At 39.8% G+C, this 24288-nt stretch overlaps 1 protein-coding gene across 1 annotated transcript in view; it reads left to right on the top strand.

Annotated features, from left to right (window-relative positions):
* Positions 1-5966, top strand: part of NUDT14 (nudix hydrolase 14) — a 90660-nt gene extending 84694 nt beyond the window's left edge. The window contains exon 6 of the mRNA XM_088149761.1: positions 5122-5966. The gene's annotated coding sequence lies outside the window, so the exon portion shown is untranslated. The remainder of the gene's footprint in view (positions 1-5121) is intronic.
* Positions 5967-24288: the final 18322 nt, after the last annotated feature.

Here is a 24288-nt window from a genome sequence, read left to right on the forward strand (position 1 = left end):
ATGGCACTGCTACTCCACACCTACCCTGCCCCAATCTGTGTCTGTTTTCTTTAATTGGTTGTCTTAATCTGTGGTGAAAGGGCTAGTTTCACATGAGAGTTCTGGAGAACTATTTAACAATGCGCCAAAATGTGATTTCCATAGTTTGTCTTCCAGAAGAGGCATTAATCATTCTCAGATTACTTTTAAAGTACTTTGGGATTTATTTGGAAGTGCTGGGGTGGGTGGGTATTGTTGCAAGGTTGTAAATGATCCTAGAGTTGTTTTCTCTCATCTTTCTCTTCATCACTGTACAACTTCCCATCTCTTGCCCCATGATCTGTAAAAGCCTCACAAGAGGAATTTCTTATAATGTTTTCCCCAGAATGCAAGTGAAGCTAGGACTGTCAGAGAGCTAAAAAGGTGATCGCAGAAGACTTAATTTGTAACCTTTAGCAGTCAAGCTCAGGGAAGTACCATATGAAATTCATCTCTCATTTATGGCAATTTCACTAAATATTATCCTTTGGGTTTGTTTGTTTTTTTAAAGAAGCCATTTATTTTCCATAAAATTGAAGGACAATCATTTTCAGCCCAGATTTGATGGCTCCAAATTTCTTGCACTTTTATCAGATGATCTGCCTCTCTGATTATATCTTTAAATATGTATCTAGATATTTATATTCCATTTTTCAAGGCCCATACTTTCACAAAGTTGCTCATAATATAACTAGGTTAATCTAACACAGTTGGAAATTGTAACATATACCATTGTAAAAAGTAGGCCTACAACCATTATCCACTCTGCTGTAAGCTCTTCAGACCTGGTACCCATTCTTTCCTCTTGATTTACTTAACAGAAAGCATGAACTTTGATGGCAATGCATAAGTAAATGATTCTATTCCACCTGTAGGACCATTCATATGTTTGTCCCAACATATAACATTATATTATATTACATTATTATATATATTATATATATATATATATATATATATATATATATATATATATTAACATAGTAGAGTAGAGTAGAGTAGAGTAGAGTAGAATATTATTATATTATACTATATACTATATTCATATAAGTCCCAACATATTTGTGTTGTTACCTGCTTTTTTAAGAAATTAAACCATGTCTGGAAGATTACATTCCAAAACTACATCCCACCATTCCTGGAAGACCTAGCTCAATATTTCCTCTGCATTTCTTTGAAATATTGTTAGTCACCAGGACCAAGGAGCAGACATGCCTCCTGCTTCCTGCTCAAACTTGTTTCTTCAGAAGGCAGCCCTTTGCCTGCCCAATCTTCCACTGGTTCACATTCCTATGAATTCATGCCAGGAGTGGCTCGGACAGACAAGGTTTATTGTCTCCATCCGTCCCATACGTCCCCAGCCCTCTTAGATGAATCATATTTTGAGCATGTGCTTACATCCTCACCCCTCCCAGGTTTTCTTTTCTATGTCATTATTGCAATCTTTTGGGGAAAACGTTTTATCGGCGGGGAGGGGAGTTCTGTGGAAACCCTGGCAGAGTCTCGCTTCTCTCCTGTATCATGAACTTTAAAAGCATGTACATCAAAACCTAAAAAGCAGTATTTTTTTCTTAGATTGAACCTGCAACCTTCTTCATAAAAATTTGCAGTCTATCTGTGCTACATTCTCTTCCCATCTAGCATTTATGCCATATATTTAAATTAACAGGTTCAACGTATTTTGTATATGTTATACCGTTCTACATCCACCTCTAGCCCCCAGGGCGCTATCCCCATACTGAGGCATAAAGCCAAGGTTGAGAGAGCAGCTTTTAGAAACCTAGTAAGTTTTCATTGATGAAAAAAAGAACTGAACCTAAGGCCTCAAAGCTCGTACCTTCAATCACTAGACTAGAATCATCTATACAACATTACTTCCATAATCAACAAGTATGCTGTCTCATATACAGACCTGGCAACTTAAGTAAACTACATGAATTCAGACAATCAGATATTTAGAAGAGTGGATTTAGAATTTAGCTAACATTTCTAACCCCCCCTTTTTTTGGGGGGGGTGTCCAAAAATTACTCCGTGATATAAAAAAAGAAACTTTATTTGAGAGAATATACTTGCATGTTAACACTTAACATTCCATTCCACAGAGATTTAGCAGGGAAGTAGCATTTCACTACTTAAAGTGAGAAATAAGATGGCATCCCCCCCCCAACAAACACACACCTGTACACACTATATTTTACATAGTGAAACTTGCTAGCCTGGCTACTGAACAATTCCCATGGTGGCATTTGAGGGCAGAAGGCAATCTTAGAAGATGTAACATGAGCCAAGTGGTATATCTCTGTCCTGTAATAGTCAAACACATCTCCACTGCTTCACTCTGCCAAAAGTTAGGGCTGGCCACGCGAATGAACAATGTCATTATGCAGCTAGTCACTAGACAGCATTGAACTTAGCTGTGTCTGGGTGGTGTCAAGATTTCCTGGCCTGCCCTTATTCAAGAGAAATAATAAATCATCCTGTCTAGCTTTCTGACTGATATCTACATCTCTTGAGTTGGAGGGGAGCAGACGTTCTGTCTGATTTTACAAAGTTCACCAATTAGAATCAGCGGTAAAACAGTTTAACAACAAACCTCTCACGTTAACAAGCTACCTGGCATTTTGTGGTACCCACATTACCCCTCACATGTAGCATTATTCTGAAGGATTGTGGGGATAAAATGGCAGTGACACATGGACATTTAAAACAATAAAAGAGTTGGGTCAACAGCTTTCTTTTTCTCACTGGGTGAAAAAAGTCAAAGAACATTTTCAAAACTTTTATCTCTTCTGAGAACATTCAGCTCAGTGTCACATGATCTTTTTGCATATGTATGTATGTATGTATATGCATGTATATCTGATAGTAGTACTCTTGCTCATTGACTTTATGTATAATACTTATATTCTGATTTTTGATCATTCATTCATATCAACACACACACACAGTTTACAGCCCACAAAAATAGCAAAAGACATGACCAAAAAAAAAAAAAAATCACGTCCTATAATAATTAGGAGAGCCATTTTGGTGTAACAATTACCGTATTTTTCCGTGAATGAGACGCCCCCATGTATAAGACGACCCCCACTTTTCCAACCCAAAATTAAGAAATCAATATTTTAAAGATAAAGCAGAACACATTTTTATTTAGTAATTAGGTAACATTTACATGATACACTCAGTGGGAGGAGGTCCAAACTGTCTCTCTGCAGGTCTGTTTCCATGCTCTTTTGCATAACTGATTACATTCAGTTTGAATTTTGCAGAGTAAGACATTCGCTTATTTATTTTTTTATTTTCCAACATCTTTATGGGCTCAGAATGCTCTGACATTACCAGTCCCTATTGCATCTGCACGCTGCCTACACGCTCTCCACCTCCAACGGGATGCATTCCAATTGATTTGTTCAGCATCAGCTGACATCAGTTACATAAGCTCGTGATTGGAGGAAGCCTGTTTGCAGAGACAAAGTATGGGCAGTTTCACAACCACGCAGTTCTCTCCTCGGCTTACTTCCTTGCATAAGACGACCTTCAATTTTTAGTGTAACGATTTAAGAAAAAAGTATCGTCTTATACACAGAAAAATACGGTAAGGTGCTGGACTAGAAACCGGGAGAGCATGAGTGCTAGTCCTCCCTTAGGCACAAAAACCAACTAGGTGACTTTGGGCCAGTCACTCTCTCTTAACCCAATCCATCTCACAGGGCTGTTGTTGTGGGAAAAATAGGAGGCAGGAGCATTATGTACACCGCCTTGAGTTGTACAAAAATAAAAGTGGGATATAAATCTAATAATAAATCAGTTAAATCAAATGAAGATAAATACAGTAGAGTCTCGCTTATCTGACATAAATGGGCTGGCAGAATGTCGGATAAGTGAAAACGTCGGATAACACACAGTAACGATTGAGTGCAGTAAAAAAAAAAAACGATCCGCTGCGCCTGTTGCAATTGATTTTTGCGTTGCGGCGCCACCGTCAGGAGCAACAAGAAAGTACACTCACGCTCACAAACAGGCGGCACACTTTTCTTGTCGCCGATTTATGCGTGTTGTTTTTTTTAGGGGCATCGGATAAGACGGAATGTTGGATAAGCGAAGGTTGGTTAAACGAGACTCTACTGTAAGGAAAAACATAGCTACATTTACAAATTTAAATCATAATCTGAAACACCATAACATTCAATAAGCCAGAGGCAGGAATTGGGGGGGGGGGGAGTGGGCAGGAAAAGGGATTGAAATAATCAGATCACTGAAGAATTCCTGAATTACAATTGTGTATTAACTTTAAAGCAGTTTAGTGTTTGTGACTTCCTGCAAGGGCATTTCCAGATGAAGTTTTCAATCCATCAAGAGACTGTGATGAGTCCCCTTCAGTCAGTTGGCACTTGCCTTGCACACTTCACAAGCAGGGTTTTCCCATGTTTCATAATTCAGAAACAGTCATAATAGTTGTGGCAAAGGCTATTGCCAAATGCTGTTCCCGAGACTAGGACACATAATTTCTGCTATCTTTGATCGAGAGCCCAGTGTGCCTGACATGGATGTGCCTGTTTTCATGCCATTTTTTGTGACTTACAAAACAGCCACAGCTCCTGCCATTTCAACAATAACACTTTTATACAGAGGATGGTACAACAGAATATAGAAATATGAGGGAGTGTCATTAATTAGTGTTACATTCCTTTCTTTCTATGAAGAAGGGAACAAGGGCAGCTTATACATTAAATAAAAATGTCTTTAACTGCCACCCGGGGTCACAGGTGGGCTAGCTGATGGTGCCCTTCATCTAAATTTGCTACTCCCCATTGACTGATGATGTGCCATCAAAATAGTGTCAACTCTTAGCGACCACATTGATGGAATTTATCTGGGATTATCCATCCCACACTTGGTCTTTCAGGTTTCCTGTAATTGGGCCCATCCACCTTGCTACTGGCCATCCTCTTTTTCCTTCCACCTTTCCCGGCCTTATGTACTTCTCAAGGAAGCTGGGTCTTTACGTTCTTTGCCTCCAAATATGATGATTTGGTCATTTGTGCCTTGAGCGAGATTCTAGATTGATTTGCTCTATGATCCATTTGTCTGTTTTCTTATAGCTTATTCTCCAGTGACGCAGTCCAAATGCATCAATACTCTATCCTGAATATCACATTCACTTTCCATTGGAATCCGCAGAGTGTGGAACCCCCCCCAAATGACGGCAAACATCAGGCAAAGTGAGGTGTCACTTCAGGCAGCCCAAGGCGGTTGCTATAAAAAGCAAGCCATTGTTAATTAACTCATTATGACTGAATGTTTACTGCCAGCAAGAGACCATTCTGGGATGGACTGCCTCAGACATCATAATAACTATTCTGGTATCCATGCACTGTGACTTGTGGTGGGTGGGTAGAGAGGGGGCATTTGTTCCTCCAATTCTCACAGCCCCCACTTTCTGGAACAGCATTCCCGCAAAGATAAGGACTGTGCCCTCTTTCCTAGAGGTCCAGAAAGCTCTTAAAACCCAGCTTTGGTCCCAGGCCTGGGGTTCATGTATTACTGTATTTTTGGAGCCCCTGTTTTGTTTGCTTTATATTGTTTTTAAGTTCATTTTAGTCTGGGCTGATAGCGTGGTTTTGTGTTATATCTGTTTTTATGGATTTTTTGGTTTTGTATGCCACCCAGAGTCCATTGGAGTTGGGTGGCTATAATAAATTTGAATGAATGAACGAACGAACGAACGAACTAACTAACTAACTAACTAACTAACTAACTAACTAACTATCTATCTATCTATCTATCTATCTATCTATCTATCTATCTATCTATCTATCTATCTAACTAGGGGAGTACACTTTGATTGGCACTGACTATTCTTATTTAATATGATGGAAAAGAAATTGCTTTCCTTTTTTTCCCTCCACAGAAGAACAAATTTGGAGTGAAATGCTCATGGGTAAGATTCTTCCATTCACCTAAAATATGAGATGCCCTAGGGCAGTGTTTCTCAACCTTAGCAACTTTAAGATGAATGGACTTCAACTCCCAGAATTCCACTCATCTTAAAGTTGCCAAGGTTGAGAAACACTGCCCTAGGGTATGTGTGAATCTGGTATTTTTCATTGCACGATCATTTCTCCAGTGGTAACCAGCTTCCCTGGCTTCCCTGGAAACTTTATGGCATAGTATTAAATGTGCCAATAAAAGGTACATTTACGGGCAAGCTAACAAATTCCTGGCACAGAGATACAGTGAGAGCTTCACCTGTTACATTCCTGCCTATTTTACTATCAACAAAAAGCTTGTGGCATTGCCAGAAAGGGGCTGGGATTCTTTATTTAGACTCCAGTCTCCCTTCACCCAACAGTAACTTTATTTTACCAGGATTCTTGCACCATAAAGCAGGCTAACGAAGAGTCTTTGTTCCATCTAACTTAATGGCCAATTTCTAGGAAGAAAACATGTTCAGTCTAACACAGTTAGTCTATGAACTTCTGTGCACCTGCTGCATCGGACAGCTTACATTTGTTTGAAACCAAGGTCATGAGATGAATTACAGTACTTCCCCATGACCAGTTTGTCAGAAAGCGTTTTGGAAGAAATACTGTGCAAAAAAATACTAAGAACATGCAAGGTTCTTATTCAGATGCTGCTTGTACAATATCCTTTCTGACGTGTGATAACCAGAGTTTTGCATGTATCTGCATGACACACTGACAGGGGTGTCTGGAGAGTATGGTCAAAAACGTCAAGATGGCAGTCATTGACAGTGTGAGTGAAACTCTGCCTCTTTTTATGTGTGCCACATTGAAAGACAGGTGGAGGTTCAATCACACTGTCATGGCTGCCATCTTGACTTTTTTGACCTTACCCTCAGGACACTCCTCCACACTGAACAACAAACCAGCCAACTACTTTTTTGCCAAGCATATTGTGTGAACCTAGCCTATGCATTTAGCTTATGATATGTATTGTACTTATGGTTCAGCTTGACAGGGTTGGTGCCCTCTGGATTCCTTGGATCAAGCAATGCCATCTGCTGGGACCCCAGCAGCCTGCCTTCTCTGTCATGGCACCTGCCCTCCAGAATGAGGTTCCCCCAGAGATCCAGGTGGCTCTGACCTGGATGGCATTCCAGAGGGCCTTAAAGGCTTTGGGCTAGGCTGGTTGCAGACTCACCATCTTGTTTAGAAAGAGAGAGAGAGAGAGATGATCAATAGCAGTTGGTTCTTTTGTGTTTTTATGCTATAGCCATCCAGTCAACTGGAGCTGGGTGGCATCTAAGTTGTATAAATAAATAAACTACAAAATTGGGTTATTTAAATAAATGATGAGTAATAGCCGTTCTTTCATTCATTCTATTTATATACTGCTGAATCAAAAGACATGAAGTGAGAATGTTTTCTTCAGTGTGCAAATATTTCTTACATCTGTCACTATAATACCCATTTGAAGGAATCCTTTTGGAATTCAGTCCATTTTTATTCTAATCATCCTCACTCATCTGAGATCTTCAGCAAATATGACCACCATACTGCTCATTCCTGACCTCAGGTCTGTTATGAGCAAGTTAAAGAGCAATATTCAATGTATTTTTACACTGGTCTTTTAACCAGTTCCTGTTTCATAAAAAGATCAGTAATCCTAAAAGCTACATTCACTACGGAGACTTTGTTGAAGCTGTTTGTCAGCAATCTTTTGAAAATCTTGGCTGTGTTCCCATTTCATATGATGAGACATAATACGGTTTGTTTGGCTTTGCCCTATTCCATAACTCAGCCATTGTGGCTTGTAAACCTTGCCTGATGGCTCAGTATGCTGGGTGAACTCAGCCAATTGTTCTTTATGCAGTAAACTATGATTAAACAAACTATGGCTCAGTGTGATGTATGAATAGATTCCAAGTTGAAAACCATTCTTGTCTGCATGTTTGTTGAAAACTGTCATAATTAAAAAGTATTTCCTACCACATTGATCTTTTTCAGCACAACTTGTAGCTTTAGATCAGAGATGGGTATTTCATGAGCTGCCTATACTATACTCCCCACCACCACCAAATTGCCAGCTGCCATTATTTCATTGATTCTCCCTAAACCCCTTTTCAGGGAACTCTTCTCCTCCACCCCCCAGGTACATATTTGGAGAGTTGTGGCACTGCATTAACAAAGGACGGAATTTGAGTCTAGGTAGATCTACCAAAAGAGCAATTACTGCACTATGTTTCCATTATATGGTATTTTGATTTCATAGAGCTTTCAAGAATATTTGATCTGCACATTACGCTGGCTATGCTCCATATTTTTGTCCTAGGTTTCGTTTAATGCATTTAAACACTGCAGAAACTGAAGCCAGTAAGGAGAAAGTAGTTGCATTTTTCAGAGAGTGCCCAGCAGAACTGACATTGCATGCCGTGAGAAATCATGTGTAATAGAGCCTCAAGCAAGAATGCTTAGCTGTACTATTTTAGTTTCCTCATCTGTTGCATCACACCTGACCAAGTATTTTATTTCATAGCTGCCATTGTTCATCAGCAACTGAAATTTACACTGTAAGTTTTGCTTTTCTTTCATTTCCGTTCTCTGGGAGATACAATACAAAAAGCATGTTTCAGCATCTCTCTCTCTCATTTTAAATGAAAACATTTCATTGACTGAATTGAAATTTTGGAGAATCTTGAGCTATCAAAGTTGCCAGTCCTAAACTAGACAGAACAATCTAGGTAAGACCCACAGCCTGTTTTGTACAATCTTCTCCCCCCAAAGTTCTTACACTTCGTATGTTGTGGAACCCTTCCAACACGAATGAACTTAATGATGGGAGGTAGGGTTCTGCAAGAAATATTCTGCTTATTTGTAATAATTACATTTTAATCTATATACCACAGAAGTGATGAAATTTTGAGATAATGTAATTGCCTACTGCAGGCTGTGTAGGCAAAGTGGGGAGCAAAGCCAGCGTGAGTTTGATGGCATTCCTGCTTTGCCTGTGCTGGCCTGATCAGGTTTTCTTTTTAAAAAATGCAACTCCCCACCCAAGTTGTTCAGAATCTCTTGAGTGTCCTAATCCACAATTTGAGAACCTCTGTCCTTACCCATGGTTTGCTTAATCATGGTTTATTAAATGAATCACAGTTGGCTGACTTCACGCAGTACTCAAAGCCATGATTTCTAAGCCAGAATGGTTGGGTTCGCACACTGCATGAAACCACAAAGGGACAGCTTCAGTTTGGGGCTTAGTATGTTTACATTCTTAGCATAAGGAAGCTGCCTACGTTCCTGTTTTCATTTTAACAGACTTCATATCTAAGCAGAATCCTTTAGACCTGGATTTTGGACACTTGTAAATGAAAATACAATATTTGTTGTTGTTTTTTTTAAGGCTTTTAAACACATGGTGGTGTACTCATTCTCTTGTCTGGCTTCTAAAAGCATGTCAAGACAGTTTTTGGTGCAAAGAGCTTTTATCTGAAGCTGAGAGAAATTTCAGTCTGGAGGGCTAGTAGCTTTCATTCCTGCCTTGCATCAATGTTTTACAAATGTCAATCTACCTGTTTTGTGGAATTTATCATTCATCTGGCTTTGTAATTTAATTTGTACTGCAAACAGGGGATACTGCTTTGGAATGCTTTAAAAACTGAAAATACATTAAATGTAGCATGTTTACATATTGTTTTTGTAAGGGGAGCTACTCACTGAGTAGAACTGATACCTTTATTTTATGTAGAACTTTTGTAGTCCCATTAGATTTCCATTTGGAGGTACAACTCTCTGATCTTTCAGTGAGAGAAAACCCCCTCCCACATTAACAAGATTTCTGGGCATAAATTTTCTTTTCCTGACTTTACTTGAAACTGGATTTGGGACTCTATTTAAAGGCAGCATCAGTTCAAAATCCTAGCAAAATTTTTATCCAAACATAAACTAAACAAGTATGCTGTTTAAAAAACAGCAATGTAATCACAATCTGTTTTTTTTTTTAAACTATTTTAAAGGAAGTGAAAGAACTCTCTAGTGAAAGGGTCAACATTACAGTGGGATTTTCTAGTTAGCCACAGTAGGAAGCAGAGAATAATGGAGATTTCATTGATTTCATCCCCCCCTTCCATTTACTGTAAGGTAAATTGGAGGAGGCTGTGTAACAGGAAACTTAATGCTCTTCATAGGAGCTATATTTAGGTAGACTCACTGACATGATACTGCAGAATAAAATAAACATGCAGGAGATGGCCACTCCTTTGGGATTTCCAGCATCATCCTCATGGCCCTCAATGGCTAAACAAATTATTCTGCACACATCCATATAATTTTTATTATAAAAATATATAGTTGTGAAGCATATGGTGCAGCTTTATCAACAGACATTCCATCAGAAAACCCTTGAAATGAATGCTAAATTTAACTCAGGTTAATATATCATAATGTAAGAAAGATAGCAAACTGCAAGAACATCAGGCCACTCACAATTATAATTTAGGAAGCACTCTTCTAAAGTTATGCTTGATATCTAAACAAGCTTCACATGCTTTTGTCACAGCTTCCTATTTAATGAACCATTTGAACAGTCATTTTATAGAGATATTTTAACACTGAACTCTAAGAACTGTTTCAGCTGTTATCTGCAGAAAGCCATCAACATTAAAACCAGCTTCTGGCCAGTCTAATATGTGATATATATTACATATATGTATATACACGTACATGCATCTGTATGTAATATACATAAATGTAATAAAATATGCATATATGGGCTCAATACCAGGTCCCTTCCAAACACATAATTGAATTGAAATGCAGCACAAATGCATGTGAACTTTGAGTGTGGAAATGAACAAAATAGTCTGTTCCAGGCTGTGGATGAAATACTTCCAGCATGTGGTCTCTCCATGTTTCCAACAGCCATCCAGAGAAAGATTTTTTACACACAACTGAGAGCCATAATTTGTTACCATTTCATGGGATTCAACATTTGCCTCCTGAGCCACTGTGATATCTTTTCTCATGATAGAACTGTTGGTATTCCCAGAGCATGTAAGCTCAGATGACTTCAACAAGTGAGTTGAGCCACATATTTCAGGGGAAGCTCAAATAAAATTCAGGGAAGGAGGGTGAGTTATCTCAACAGACCCCTCAAAAAAATGTGAACGTTCTACCAAGTATGCGGACTTCCAGAATCCAGGAACATTGCTGATTTGAAAGCCATTCAGAGAATATTTTTCCTTAGTTGATCTTAACAGAAAGAAACTCAGCTCACCTATACATGATTGTTCGGCATGTACTTTGTCCTCTCCCAAGGGTGTCTGCAGACTGTGGCTGTGCCCAAAAAATCAAGATGGTCCACAACCATGGGACCTTTTTTACATGTGTCCTAATGCATAATTGTGGTAGCCATCTTGACACCCCTCCTGTGGGGTATCTTTAGAGGCAGGTAGAAGAAGAGTGGCCTGTCTTACCTTTGTGTGTGCTATCTTATCTCCCTTACCTCTTGTAGTGCTATGCCTATTTCCCAATTTCTTATACTTCTAGTTTTTATTCCTATAGCAATCTACTTCACTCTTATACTTATCCTCATCCATCAGTTTCTATCTTCCATTTCTCCTATTCCCCTTATTTGTCCTTTTCCCTTTTCTTTTCCTAGCCAATCAGCTCCTGTCCCACCCACTGGCCCTTATCAGGAGCTCAGCCTGCCTGGACATTTTGTCAGCTATGAGGCTGGGGAGAGATCATAGCCCTTTCCTTCCCTCACCCCAATCCTAAGTGCTACCAACCTCCCCTGCCACAATTGTCTTACATTACTGGTGACCACCGAGATCTTAGCATCCCTTGGCTAGTCCTCACAGTTTTTGGTTAGGTACAAGCACTTCCCCCGCCACTGATAGGTTTGTCTAGAAGGCTGTGGCCATAAAATCGGAGAGAGAAAAAGAAAGCTGCCAGTGTCTGGGCTGACAGCACTTCCCTGCTTCCCCAGGCCAGCACGTGGTCTGTGTCTGGACCACCAGCTCAAAGCTGCCAGGCTACTGCTCCAACATGCCCCTGCTTGCTGGTTCCACCACTGCTCCATGGCTGACAATGCTCTCTACATTGGACACCTCTGGCTCTGCCACTGCCCTTCACCACTCATCTCTGCCACAGAGCTGTGGCACTGGGGCTCTTCTACCATAGCTGCGCATGCTTGCTCTGCGGGATCTTCAGTCACCACCACCACCACCATTACTTAATTCATTTGTACTGACACAGCCTTCCCTCCACCATCAAACAGCCACCCCAACCAAAAGCAAGACAAATATGTTCCTGTTTATAAGGGCCAGCTCCTTTCCTTCCCTTCAAGAAAGTAAAAGCGTGCATGAGGCTGCTTGGCCACTTCAGCCATCCTTTCACAATATGGTTATGCAAACCATGGATTACTGTAGTGGGATGCCTAAGCCCAGTTCTCTTCGGAAAATGTTGCTTGGCACATTCATTATTCTTCCCTTATCTGCTTTCAGAAGCTCTCAAGCCTTCTGATGGTAGGTATCATTCTGTATACTGTAGCATACAGCACTGACCTCTTAATGATCTCTACTGATTCCAGGAAGACTCGTGCAAGAAATCCACTGGGAGAAGCAAAAGTTTTCTACAGGGTTCTAAGAGCAGACAAAGCAGCAGAGATCACAGTGGCTGAAGTTAAAAGCCAGCTTCCTGTGCTGTAAGGCAACACAGGAAGGGTCAAACAGAGAACTATTGTCTCTGTGTTGCTGTACACATTTGGTGCAAAAGATGACTTTCTGGAATGCAGCAAATTTCATGCATGAAAAAAGAAAGTGGAATCTAGCCTTCATTATAGCCCCCTCCTTCAAAGAAAAAGGTAAAAACTGTATATAGTGGTGATGATCTTAGCTGCATTAGAATACCTAGCAAGGGCTCCGAGGTTTTTTTGTTTTTATTCTTGTAGGCAATTTATTTGAAATCTCTAGTTGAGGCTGACTTGGCCCCCACTCCATAGCTCTCCTTTTCTGACTTTTTTTTCCCCCTTTTCTGAGCCATGCCCTTTCTTCTACCTAAGGATACCAGGAAGCCACAGTTTTATCAGTGCAACTATTTAATTGTCCACCTCTGACTGACAGCAGCTTTCTAGGTCTTAAGGAGGGGCTTTCCATAGCTCTGTTGTGTGAGATCTCTTAGATGGGAGGAAGCTAGTGCCAGGGATTGAACCTTGGACCTGTGCAAAACACGTGCTCTGCCACTGAGCTGTGCTTGTTTTTGTTGACCAACTTCTGAACGTTGTAAGCAAATGGCTCACAATCTCACTGCACATACAGTATATCCCATATATTTTAAAATTCTGCATATCCAGTTCACATTATAGTTTGGGCTGTAGTCCAGTTCGGGCCTTGTGTCTTGTCTGAGCTTTGAATCATATCAAAAAGCTTGACATACAGTAGATACTACTGGGCAGTAAAGTCATTTTTGCACAACACTGTACATGTGGCTGCCATATAATAAAATAATGACAAATATGACTTGATATCATCATACTAATGACACATTAATGTACTTGTGTTAAGACATCTGATGCAAGTGTGTAAGCTGCATCATTTAAGTGATGTCACTGCACATGTATGGTCATTTCCCTTTCCCCATGAACACTCATGGCCAACAGGGATGTGGGTATCAGGGTCAGAGCTTACAGATGTGGTTCCACTCCCACTTTCATGCATTCAGTCAACATTCAGGGAGTGAGTGGCTCTTCCTTTCAGTGTATGCAGACTCAATGGTTTGCCTGTAACTTTTTGGTGTTCTAAAAGTAATCATACATGATTTGAATTCATATATGAATTACAGTCAAAACTCAAAACGTTGTAAATAAAACACCTTTAAACCTGTCATTTGAAAAGCACCATCAGTGTTGGCTCTGGGCTGAAGCCATTCATCTGCAAATTGTAGGAAAGAGTGGAAAAACTGCAGCTAATACTGTTTCTAATCAGTTAAGAACTAAACAACTCAAGAAAGAGTTAATGTCCCATTTTCTTCTTGATGAAATGAACCAGCTTGTAGAAAGAGGGAGGTAGAAAGCATGAACCTTCTGTTTAAAATTATAGCTGTAAGCAAAGGGTACATCAAGCAGGCCATATTAGGCAAAGTGCAATCTTTTCTTGTAAAAAGTCTGGAGAAAAGTAGCTCTGCTGACCCCATTTGTAATCAGTCCACTCGTATATCTGGGATAAGGAAAACAACTACAGATGTCAGGAGAAGAGAACACCCCATTCTTCTGGGTCTCCCGAGGGGTGCAGAGAGGGACCCAGTGTGGAACACCACTTTTGCTAGTTGCAAGAGATTTATTCATACATCCAATTTAAATCAAATGCACAAGTTGCTTTTTAGCTGTAGCTCTAATATGCCCAAACTGACACTATGATTTTTTAGTACAAAACAATAGTTTCATTATTTCTGACAGCAACAAAAAACATAGTTCAGCAGTGAGGTTCTTCTTTGTGATACACTGGAAAATAAAAACATTTTAACTGGGGTTGATGAACAAAGTAAGAGGTCAGCAACAGTTCTCCCAGTAAGGGATTTAAAAAGAGGGCGCCCCAATGGGGAAAACCATCTTCTTTGTGGTCTTGCCATTCTTAACCATGGTGTAGAATTGTGATAAGAGGCCTGAAAGTTCAATTTCAGTTGTAGAGAGATCACATGGAAGTTCTAAAGATATTCATATTCATTGAATTAGTGCAGTTATTGGCTTATTATTTAATTTGTATTTATTATTTTGTTTTACATCTCGCTTTTCCTTCAGGAACTCAAGATGTTGTTTCCCAGAACAACACCCTGTGAGGATGGTTGAGTTGGGATATGATGACTTGCTATCAAAGCTGGCTGTCCCCATGTTTGCTCCAATTCTTAATGTGATTTGAATGCAGCGATGGTAACAGCTACAAAGTGAACATTTTGGGGAAGCTAGATAGGGTCCCATATTTTTCCAGGCTACCCAAGTCATGGTTCAGGCATTGCCTGGAGCAAGAACATGTAATAACCCATCCTGTACTTTATGTTAGGTCTTAAAATCATCAAGGAAGGAAATGGAATTTAAAATAGCATCATCTCACCAACCATCCTGGGCAAATTGTTTTTTCTAAAACAGTACCTAATAATGGGCCCATCATAAAAGTCAAGGGAGCTAAGGGTCCTGTCCTGTAATACAAGTGTTGGCTTCAAGGATTTAGTCCATTGTTGGTTGTCTTCAGCTGACAAGCTGAGCTGAAATACTCAGCATGCCAGCCCTTTGGGCTCTAGCCAAGATCAAAGAAACAGCTGTCTGCCGAATCCCGCATCTGTTATCTAAAACACGCTGCCTGTGTCCCATTGCTACATGACTTCTGCTCAGTGAGAGCCCTTCTAGGTTTTGTTCTGCTTACAGCCTGACTAGAACAGACAGCAGTGAAGGTTTACACATATTACAGATTTCTACTTTGAAGGAGTGGGGCAATTACACATGGGTATTTTCTTATCACAGGTATACTTTGGATCACATGTTTCAGGAAGTTTTAACCCTTCAAAGTTTGCCCAGTGCTTGTTTACCTAACAACAAGAAACCATGTCAGTAATGGGCAACATATTCTAATTCCACATCAAAGCATGTTTGCTGCAGAAATTCTGTTACAAGAGTAAGCAGTATGATATGATTGCAAAACATTAAACTGCATTAATAGAACCACATTTTTGGTCCCCCTAGAAATTCTTCCAATTTATGCCACACTAGTTAAACCACAGACCATATCTGGAGTACTGTATTCTGTTCTGGACAATGGATAGAGATAAATTAAATTAGAGCATAACAGATTTTATAGAAAATACTTTGAGGAAAGGATAAAGAACGTTTTGCTTGTGAAACAGAACACTCTTCTAATACTTGAAGGGCTATTGTGTAGAAAATAATCTGGGTTTACACATCATGGTTGGACAGTTTATTTGGCACAAAGCCAGTTAAGTGTGGGTTATTTAAACAACCATTGTTAAATAAATTGTGGCTTAGCATGATGGATGAAATACATGTTTTCTGCTACCCTACAAGGCAGGACCAATTCCTATGAGTTTAAGTTATAGGACACTAGATTTAAATCAAAAATTTCTTACTAGTAAGATCAACTTTACCATGATAGATGTGATGGATTGGGTATTCACATTTATTGGAGGTTTCTAGAACCATCTGAATGGCCATCTGCTGCAAATGTTCTAATTTGGATTTCCTACATGAAGAAGGCCTTTTCCAACTCTACTAGATTATGGTGTAACTAAGATCTGGAACAAACAAGTTGCATATAGTAACTAATTCAATGAACAAAGTGGACTTACTGCTATTAAGTCAGAATGAGTGAAGGAACCCTGACATAATTTGTAATTTGTTGACCAACTATGTAAGTTTGGATGAAGGTTCTGTTTTTGTAAGATTTCCAAGAAATGCAGGTTTTAAAGCTGAGATCCAAGGGTTCTTTAATTAATTTACTATTTTTTTTAAACTTACTTAAAGAAAACCTTCTAAGAACACTAATCTTGCAATACACTTCAAAAATGTGGCTGAAATTGCTCCTGGAATCAGCCTTAAGGGATCATGTAAGGTCACCATATCTGGGCTGCAAAAATCCAGATGACTGCTAGATGGCAGGAAAAGAACTAGAGTTTTCCATATGCTATCATCTACTGGTCATCTGGATTTTAACAGTCAAGATATGGTAGTCCTATGATTATGGAATATAGTTTCCAACAGTTTAAGGAAAAGAAAAAAAAAGATGGATGCTTTTTAAGAATAAATTTAAAATACCTTGGATCATCATGCTTTAATTCAAGTTGACCGCACCACTGGAAACAACCAGGCAGAGCTAGCAGACAGGAATGAAAATATTAACAGACTTAGCTCAAATTATGAGAAATAATGACATGCTAAGATTTAAGTCAGAGCCTGTAATATTTATTTAATGTATTTCTCAGTTACATTTATAAAATCAGTCATTGTTGCAATAATCCCCATCAACCCAACCACAAGCTCTTCTTGGAGCTATCTGCCTGCCTAGCACCTACAGACCCAAGACCATCATTTTCACATGCTTGAGAAAGCAGAATAAATGTGCTCACATGGGAGTGAGTCAACTGGGCCTGTTCATTTACTGTTCAGAAAACCAGCATTTGTGTAGAAATGTATCTGACTTCTCCTTTCAGCCCACCTGCCAGCAATCCTCAGTGCCTCTCATGCCCTGTGTGAATTACGAATGTGTGATTGTCTCATGGGGATAAACAATTGTCTGCTGCCTGTTCTTCATCTATCTAGCATTCGCTCTCAAGCATGTCGCTCTTCAGCTGGGCTCAGACATACAATAGCACATTAAAAAGTGACGGCATAAACAAAAAGAAAGCAGTCTTCCCCACTAAGATGGTGAAAAAACATAAATTATCAACCCTTTAAACAAATGGTAAAGGGTTTCCATATTAGGCTTTAGAGCCTAATGTGTGTATGTACACATCCCTTGTAAAAACCCTTCCATTCCAGGGACTCCTGATTTGTATATTTTTAACGTTTTTGTGCAGATTCAAGAGCCTGCAGCTAGAATTCCACTGATCTGCCTGCATTCAAGGGAAAACTCTAGCCTTACTAGTATGTGTTAATGTTATGATCCAGACTGATGCCTGGAAAGACGGGTGGAAAGAGATGCTTTATATCTGGATTTCTTGGAAAACAGAAGAATGCGGCATGCATCCATTCCTGTCAATAGTCTTTTTGCAATTCCATAATCCAAGAGTGCTATTCTTAATTGTGAACTCCACCAGATACCACTTTTTGGTTTATTTATTATTTTTCAATTACCTTCATTTCCTGCTTTTCCTCTGGGAACTCACAGTAGTGTACTGGGGGTGGGGGGCAGGGGGTAATACTTGAGCATGAGTCCCAGTCCAGCATGTTAACTAGGACCTCACTTAGGCATTTGACTGCTTCATTTCATTTTAGGAGTCTTCCTCCTGTTTTTGCAGTTCTCTCACACCACATTGAGATGTGAGGGTTTGGGAGTGTGTCTGGTTGATAAAATGGGCCAGGGGAATTTTGTTCTTGTGAAGCCATCTTCAGATTTGGGCCTGTTCACTCTATGATACCTGCTATCTGGAAAGCTTACAGTACAGTAAGGTGAGTTGAATAAAATCCTGTGGGCAACTATTATAATTTTTCTTCAGCTTATTCGGAAGAGATTAATGTGATGGATGGCAGCTCTTTATCTCTTGGTACCTCCCAAAGAGTTTATTTAGAGGTAATATCTAACTATATATTCAATCCCTACTTGGAAAAAGCAGTGGGGGCAATTTTGGGAAGGAAGCTGGCTATCAGGGGAAAATGGCTTTTACATTTAATTTGGTGAGAGCATTTTTCTGCCTTTAGACCTCTGCTATTATATTTGGGGAAGAAGAGGATGTATTTGTGCAATTCTGACATGAAATTAGTGGAGAGTCCACCTTTTAATGCAATACCTATTTTGTCTCACTGTAGCATTCTGAAAATAATAGGAATAGCAAACTGGGCTTGTGTTGATTATTTGCCAATTGTCTTACATTTTTCAGTTTCAATTACTTTCCCAGATGAAGCACCCCTAGACAGTTTCAGTTATCCAGATCTACAGAACTTAACTATCTGCACAATCCTGGCAGGGTCTATCTTTCTCCTCTTGGGAACTATTTCTGCTCAGTGTGTATTTGATTATACTGTTCATATTAGAATCTGTTGGGTGCTGCACAGTTAATTTAACTGTTTTTTGTTTTTGTTTTTACTATTTAGACTAAAAAAAAAAAGCATAAGCTTGGCAAAGTGGAATGAAGAACATGATACCTGGAAGACATTGTGTAAGATGATGGGATGGAGTCAAAGAGACCACTGGAATATCCCTGGATAAGCTAAAGGTGGTTTCTGGGAACAGGTGGAGAGAGTTGAACATTTGTCCACCCGGTTGCAAATGGTTAAGTCCAACTCTGTGACACTAACTAACTAACTGAAGCTGCATGAACAGAGTAGAACTTCTGCTTATCATAGAAACAGCAATTGTTTGTGAAAGTGTCTTTGCCATGACAGATTTGTCTCTACAAAAGTGGCAGAGACAAATGCAAATGAGGGCTAATTAATGTTTTCCAGCAATCATACTGGCAATGATAGACTGGTATTCATGTCATTTCATTGCTGGTGACAGTACTGCTAATGGAACTAGGTACAGATGGGTGGAATGTTTAGCAGAACCAGATGATAATCATGAAAAGGCATTTATCATACTGAGAATCAGATTCATAGGGTGCTGAGAAACAAATCCAAAGTACATACTAGGGTCGGATGGTGTTATTTGAGGTTGATTTGGGGGGGAAAAAAAGTAGAACAGAGAGTTCTGGCTAACAGAATTTATGACAAGAGGCCACTTGGCTATGTGGAACACCTTTACTGATTAAACAGAATTCCCTGTTTGAAAAGACTCTGCCAAAACAGAACACCTGCTCCAGGAGAAAAGGACATATTATTGGCTTTTCCTGTGTACTCTTCAGTCTGTTGCACTGTTTTGTTGCCACCTAAATCACTGTATGACTCTGTCATATGGGAGAATTCACTTTAGTTCATACTTAGGGATGGAAGATTTAAGCTGATTTCCCATAAATGATAGGTGTTTATGTATTCTAAGTCTTTATGTTCATTTCCATATCATTTTACATATATGTGCAAAAATGCATTAATTATAATGTAAATCTTGAGTGAAGGCCTTAATTTCCAACCCATGTCAGTTCCATTCAATTTTCACATCACTTTGCAATCCTCCTGTATATCTCTTGAGCAAAAAATGGTGTCACATTGTTTTAAAAAGTCAAGAGGGTGCAAGTTGTGGGCAGTTTCCTCAAAAGATAGTTATACAGCAATTGTAAAAAAGATGCACATTATATGTATTCAGCAAAACACAAGGGGTGGGTTGGGTTTCTGTTGATCTCATGCTGTGTTTCTAAAATGCACCTCTTCAGGATAAATTCCCCTGGAACTAGGGAGTGGAAGGGTTGCATCTGGAATTAGAACAAACACCTTGCCTTCTTTTAAACTTGACAATAGGGACTGTCTCTTAAATGCTATTCAGTGATATTCTAAGGCAGTGTTTCTCAACCTTGCTGGCTGGGGAATTCTGGGAGTTGGTCCACACATCTTAAAGTTCCCAAGGTTGAGAAACACTGTTCTAAAGCATTTCAAGTTCTGAATGGTTGCAGGGTTGATCTCTGCTCCCTCTCAGTAGCACACTTGCAAACAAATCACAGGTTTCCTAAGAACATCATTCCTTCACCAAGGATATGTATTTGTGGTCAATAAAACTGGAGGGTCCTATCTAGATTAGAGGAAGCTTGTTTTGTACAGTTGTTTATTATCTACACTGACTGCCAACAGTTCTCTGCATTTCAAACTGAAGCATTACCTGAAGATGTCAGGAACTGAACCTGTCAACATTTATATGCCAACCACGGGCTTTGTTCCTGCAGTACAGACACTTTCCAAACCAGAACTGCCTTCCACAATACTAACAGAATCACTGTGTTAGTCCTATCAATGATATGATTCAACCAGAGGATTAACAATATGAGATTAACAACCTCGTTAAAGCAGGTTGGCTGTGACTATTGATGTTCCCCTTCTTTACACAGTCCTAGGAGAGTTCAGACTTTCCCACAGAACTGTCCTTCAAATGCTTGGAATTTTCCAGTAGGCTGCATTATCTCTACAGCAATTGTTTCTTTCATTGGATTGACTCCTTGATGTTGTATGCATAGGAAATCAAAGGGCCTTCACAAAGGAGATTGGAAAAAGGACTTTTTACATGGAGTTATTTTTCTTGAGAGAGAGAAAGAGAGAGATTTTTACCCCCTCTCTCTTTTTCTGGAATAACCTGAATGGAGCATTACTCATGGCCTATGAATTATTAGCCTATGACCAAAACAAGGTTACCAAGGAGGAGAGTGCTATTAAAGTGGAAACTACTGCCAGTGTAATTTTGTTACAGAGCACGGTTGCAGTTAAAAGCCTTTTAGGAGTAGGACTGTTTACATCCTTCCTCTTGATGAGAATATTCTCAGATATCTTGTTAAATGCAAATGGATGCTTCTAATGGGTTGGATCTTGAAGTCAAGCCATTTTGTAAGTGTCATCTTTGAGGTGCTGATTTTCTGAAAAGTGACAGCATTTTTTAATTGCACTGCTCTCATCATAGGTTCCTTGTGCTGAGAAAAACTACGGACAGAAAGAAATATTATGAAGGACCATGTTTGCTGAATATATCTAATATGGGATCAATAAACTGCCTGTTAAAACAAAAAAGAACTACCCAAGGAAATATGCAAGCCTGATCTTAATGCAAATGATTTGAGAAAAATTAATAATTAGCTAATAAAAAGTAGCAATCTTGCCTCTTGAACAAGTTCCTTACCAGTTCTTCCCACTCTTCCTGAAGCATATAGTTTCTCCTTAAGCAATGCAATATTTTCCTTCCGTTTTTTAAAATTTTGTTCACAGCCTACAAACCAAGGCCATCTATGGCAGGGGGTGGGTGGTGTATAAAAAATTCAAGATGGTGGCCTTAACCATGCAATTGAAACCCTACTCTTTTTTAATATGCGTGACACATACATTCAGTCATGGCCACCCTCTTGATGTTTTTGACACCCCTCCTCCTCACAGACACCCCTGTTCTCAAACCATTGCCTATTTTCACTCTTTCCACAGTCTCCTTCTCTCCAAGAATTTCCCTATGTGTTGAGACTATTTGAAAAAATTGAACCATCCTTTGCCTGAAGTTTTGATCTTGGGCCGTTCTCTCTTCCTTCAGGGAAACCTGCTGCTCACTGCTTTGTTCCTGGGAAGTTAAATTTTGATTTCAGCCCATCGGCATTGGTGGTGTCAGGACCTGTAAGATCCGAGGCAGAACAGTATTGCTGAGACAGGGCCCTCGTGTTCAGCAATTTAAAAGAGCCAAAAGCAAAAGATTGGATCAAAAGTGAGCAGTAAGGCTTGACACCACACAACATCCCTTCTTTCCTAAGCCGAGACACCAAAGCCTGTGAGTTGTCTAATTTAGGCTGAGCTGGATTTTTCCTGCTTCCGAGTCACCTAAGCCCTCTTCTACTGTGGTGGTGGAGGGTGTGTTGTGTTCTTGAACAGCGAACCTTGTCAGATGGTCCTTGTCTCTTAAGCTGCCCTTGCAGTGACTAAGGGATCTTGGCTTTACTGCTGCACTGCTTGACCATTCCTTAGGCAAATTATTGGAGGTGGTTTCCTGAGCATAGCTGAAGGGTAGTAGTCATTTTGGCCTTTCTCATCTGTCAGCAGCAACCTCTTTCTTTGCCTTAGCAGGTGGGCTGACTCTCCAGGCAGCATGTTTGCCACTGCATCCCTCACCAAGCAGCCATGAAGGGATGGCTCTCGCTCTTCTCCCAAGACAGACCACCACCTCTATAGCTGCACTGGAGCATTTGTCTTGATAGATGATTAGCAAGAAACAGGCAGAGCAGGATGTAAGTGGAAATGAGCTGATTTCAGTTACGTGTTTCTTAGGTGGATATGTTGTTTTTCCTCTGACAGGTCAAGGCAAAGTACATTTTTTCCACAATAACACCCTTCTGAGGTAGGCTGGGCTGAGAAATAGTCTCAATAGGAGAGAATATGTGTAGCTCAGAGTTGAACTGTGGAGTTCTTGGTGCTCTCTCAGCTTGGTTGTTTGCTTGCAGATGTTTCATTACCCAACTAGGTAACATTGTCAGTGCAAGCGACTGTGCAGTCTGCTGTCTATTTATACGCAGTAGAGCTTGCCCCGCCAGTTTTGGTGGGGGCATAGTTTCCTTCTTGGTGGCTCCTTCATTATTGTTTTCTGCCTGATTGTTGGTCTGGTGCTGATCTCTGCTTATCTAAATGTGGGTTGCTGGAGAGGATAAGTTCTAGTCTTTTTGTTTCCTTCCTATGTTTCTTTATTGTTTCTTTTGAATGGTATGTACATGAGAGATAGTCACTAATCCAAAGCCATCCAGTGAGCTTCTGTGGCCAAGGGGGGATTTGAACCTGGATCTCCCTGTTCCTAGTCCACCATCCTAATCACTAGATTACACTGAAGAACCATGGCATGGACCCATCCTGCAGCTTCAAAATAACCCTGATTTCTTGCGTTGTGTAAGATAATACCACCTTGCCTGTCCAGTAGGCTTCTACATATGGAATGAAGCTTGGAGGCATTATCTTTGCCTCCAGCAGCATTACTAATGCTAATTACAAATATTTATAGATGGATAGACAGAAAATAGATTTAGCATGCAGTACTTGAGTGATGGCTCAACAGTCAGGCAAAGATATGCCTTTGAATGAAGAAGAACCACGTATTTTTAGAAACACAAGACTGCTACCAGAAATGACTGCAGCTGTATGCTTGTATATTCTCCCCCTTGTAGATTATGCAGTCCGGTGTATTTAATGCACTAATGCTGTGAGGCAGAAGTGCCACTGTGGCACAAAGACTAGCATTAGAGTTGAGGGCACTTTTAAACTACCATCACTTCCACTCTTCAAACCTCAGAAGCAGTTGAAGGCAATTCATCATTGCCTTAATTTCTGCTGACCTGAAATGCAAGTCCAGCTGAATAAAAGTCCATTCACCCATCACTCCTTACAAAATGAGGAAAAAATAAAAGCCAGAAAGTAAAACCTAGTAGCTGGGCTTTTGCACAAAGATTCAGGAATCAGAGCATGGAAATCCTGTTGGAAGTATTGGGGTAAGAATATAAGGAGAGGAACAAACATGATACTGTGTGGGAGTTTATTATAGACTACTTGGGCTGGCAGAAGATACAAATGAGATAGTTCTACATCAGATGACCAATCTTTCAAAAGATACATACAATAGTGATCAGTAGGGATTTCAGTTGTCTTGACATCTGCTGAGACTCTCTGCCAAGAGTCAGAGGTTTCAACAAATTCTTGTCCTCTCTCACTGACAGCTTCTGACCAATGGGTCAGAAGGTGGATGAAAGAACAAGGGGTCTGCTATTCTGGATTTATTCCTCACCAAGAGGGAACAACTGGTTGAAGAAGTGAAAATAACTGATATCTTGGGAAAAAGCGATTGTATTATCTTTGAATTTGTAATATCCAGAAAAGGAGGAACAGTAAGACTTGCATACTGGACTTCAAAAGAAGAGATTTTCATGAATTCCATGTGAAAATAGATTGGATCCAGTGGCTTGAAATTTTGAAGGATGGGAAAGTTTATGAAATGATAT

The sequence above is a fragment of the Python bivittatus genome, unplaced genomic scaffold (genome assembly GCF_059951505.1).
Source record: "Python bivittatus isolate LINGU-HERP-01145 unplaced genomic scaffold, Pbiv_v1 ctg000580_np1212, whole genome shotgun sequence".
Classification (NCBI taxonomy): Eukaryota; Metazoa; Chordata; class Lepidosauria; order Squamata; family Pythonidae; genus Python; species Python bivittatus.